At 40.1% G+C, this 3,355-nt stretch overlaps 1 pseudogene; it reads left to right on the top strand.

Moving 5' to 3' along the window:
• Window positions 1-1,254, top strand: LOC147481705 (putative TPR repeat-containing protein At1g05150 pseudogene; annotated as a pseudogene).
• Window positions 1,255-3,355: the final 2,101 nt, after the last annotated feature.

The following is a 3,355-nucleotide window of genomic DNA, read 5'->3' as shown; positions in this document are numbered from 1 at the left end:
CCTGAAGTCCCTTGCTCCAATCATTTTACATTAAAGAGGTTGAAAGTGAGTGGGGATGATTTCGATACATTTTCTGAACCAGGTTGGTCTTCTGAATTTAGACCATCTACTGAATTTTCAGATATAGGCGTTGTTTGGGATAAATCTAGAAAGGATTGTAGTGGTTTTATGAAAAAGTTGGTGGTTTTGAGAGGGAGAGCAGAAGACGCAAAGTCGGAAGATGACATGTTTGATGGGCATATGGCAATTGGCAGGGTTTTGTATGAGCTCCATTTGTTTATAGATGCTTTAGTGAGTTTCAATAGGTCTTGCGAGCTTTAACTAGAGAACTTTAAACCGCATTTTCGTGCTAGGAATTGTTTGTATATTCTTGGGAAATGGGGAGAAGGAAAGGAGGAATTTCTATTGGCATTAGAAGCGGCGCAACGCGGTGGTAATCACTCATCTTACCTTCTTCCTCAAATTCATGTTAATCTTGGAATTTCTCTAGAAGGGGAAGGTATGGCTTTAAGTGCTTGTGGGCATTATAGAGGGGTTGTACCTTTTTTGACCAACTCATTTCGGGCTATGAAGCTTTTAGGTCGTGTGGTTTCTGGAGTAGGGGAGTATAACGCAGCTGAAAAGGCTTTGGCAAAGGCTATTTTCTTGAAGTCGGCTTTATGCCGATGCACGCTTTGATCTAGGGTCGACTTTGCATGCAATCGAAGAAGATGAGAGAGCCATTCAGAGCTTCTTGAGGAAGGCAATTGATTTGAAGCCTGAGCATATTGACACATTGTACAATTTGGGTGGACTTTATATGAATATGGGGAGGTTTCAAAGAGCTTCCGAGATGTATACCAGGGTTCTAGCTATTTTGCCAAATCATTGGTCGAGACCTGCAAACAAAGCTGTAGAGCTTTGTTAGGGGCTAATGAGGTGAGGGAAGCGGAAAAAACCTTGAAAGAGGCTTTTAAGATGACTAACATGGTTGAGTTGCATGATGCAATTGCTCAGATGAAGCAAATGCAGAAGAAGCCTGCCAAGGGGAAGGATTTTGCTGTTGTGGAGCCATCAAATTTTAAGAGGGTGTATGAAGAGACTACAAGTAGGGAAGACTTGGCCAATGCCCTTTAGATCAGAGCCTTTCAGAGGCTCACCAAATTGGGTTTCTGCTATGTAGATTTCTTGATGAAGGAAATAAGCGAAATGAAGGTTCCAGTTTCCTATGCTCGCACCGTTGGCCTTGAGAAATATGTCCCGAGTCCGGAGTGACCGGAGGCAATCCTCCACAATCGCTTCATTTTTGAAGCCCAAACGCTCCAAGGGGTGTAAAAGCTATTAACAAGAGAATTCTATCCAGTATTGAATAGTTGGGCATCAAGTAAGGTGGACTTGGGCATGTTATGTGCTCTTTCTTGCTCCCATTTGCGGTGGTCCCCGTGAGCAGCCGCAAGCGACAGTTTCGATGCTCTCCGTGGTGATATATGTTGGTGAAGGTAGTTTAGTGGTTAAGAAAGTAGATGCCATGAGATATATCGAATTGCTTAGAGCAATTTACACCGCTTCTCGGTCGATCGATAGAACGCGTCGAAATTTTATGGAGAAGTTGATGTTTCAAAAGTTTTTTTTCAAGTTCCCGTAGATGTTTGATAATCCGGATTGTGGATTTGGGATCATGGACACCCTGGTTAATCTTGATAATGGAGACACAATCCGTTACTGCAATTTTTCTTGCTCTGTGTGCCACTACCTTATTACTAGGTCCTGCTTCAAGGAAACAAAATCTCACTTCAATCTATGTAGTAAATGCTACAGTGAAGGGAAGGTGCCGGCTGCCATCAAGTCGGTTGAGTGTAGCTTCAAAGAGTATGGGAATGAGGCTGAAGCAATTAAAGATAAGTTCACTATCTTAAATTTGCATTCTAGAAGTAGCAAATCGAGTTTCATAAATACCCACATGTATTAACCTACCAATTTATTCAACTGTCAAAGTGTGCATTATAAATTTTGTTTTGTTTGATCGTCATTTGTGCCCTTCTGTAAGAGGTATATCCTTGGAATAATATGTTATGTAGTCCCATCTTTTTATTGATGACTCCAATATAGCTTCATCATTAGCAGTTATGTTTGAAAATCAATGTAATATTCTGTGTGTCATGTTATTCGGTTATTAAATAGCTTTGCTTGAGCTTCTGTTAAACTTTTTAGACGTAGAGCCTTTGCTCCTAAAAGATTCTCCTCTGCAAGATGCCTAGATCCTTCCGGGCAGCCTAGATCCTTGACACTAAATTCATGACATTGAAACACTAAATTCTAGCACTGGTAGTCCTTATTTGGTCATCATGACCTAAGCCTTATTTGCAGCCACTTAAATATAATGACTTTTGATCTTATTCGATCAGTAGCTCATTTAACAGCGCTTAGACTGCTCCTGGCTTACATTTACATGATTAAAGGTTCAAGAACCAAGAAAATTGCCTCGCTACAAATCATTCCTTGTGTAGGACATTCTGTTAAAGTTTACTCGCTCGCATTCTATCTAATGGAAGGAACATTCCAGGACGTCCAAGTTCTTCATGCCTTTGCTAATCTTGTGTAATCATGTGTACATGTAGTACACTTTATTGGTTCGTTGATGTGGAGTCTGCCTTGATGCCTTCGCAATGGTATCGTTGTTTGAGTCGTGTTCAAACTAGAGATAAAATTGTACCAGTTCAGTGTACCGGACCTCAGCTGGTTTCTCTAGCACCAACAAAAGATGCGTCTATTGGAAGAGGTTTCCCTTCTGCTATTAAAACTCACATGGAGAGCCAACGTAACGGGGGATAACTTATTGAAAACAATAACACATTTGTGAACTCTCACCAAGTCCCCCATTGGTGGGATAGAGTTAGCACACCGCGAACCGAGTGGGGCCTCAGGCTACTCTGAATCGAACCACGTGTATGAACATTTATTCAGATACTCATCTGTAAATCTCATTCATACTTGAATCTGTACATACCTTGCTTTATGCCTTTCTATAACTGTTTTTTATTTACTATACTTCATCTAAATCAATTAGCATGTTGTTAATCATGAGTTCCTGAAGTTTCATATATTGTCACAACACGTGACTAGAATCAGGTTTCCTATTTAATTAGGTGGTCTAATAATTGTGAGTTCAAGACACAACACACGTACATACACACTCTCCTATAACAATTTATTGTGTGCTTTCTCTCAAAATATGCTAGCTTCCAAACACCCAAATTTGAAAATTAATGAAAAATGGCAAAGTAAAATTATGTTTACACTTTTCGACAAGTTTTGTTTAACATCGCGTGCATAGCACGTGCATCTTGCTAGTATATATAAACAATGAATCATTAGC

The sequence above is a fragment of the Coptis chinensis genome, chromosome 8 (assembly GCF_015680905.1).
Source record: "Coptis chinensis isolate HL-2020 chromosome 8, ASM1568090v1, whole genome shotgun sequence".
Lineage (NCBI taxonomy): Eukaryota > Viridiplantae > Streptophyta > Magnoliopsida > Ranunculales > Ranunculaceae > Coptis > Coptis chinensis.
This window is presented reverse-complemented; position numbering and strand designations above follow the sequence as displayed.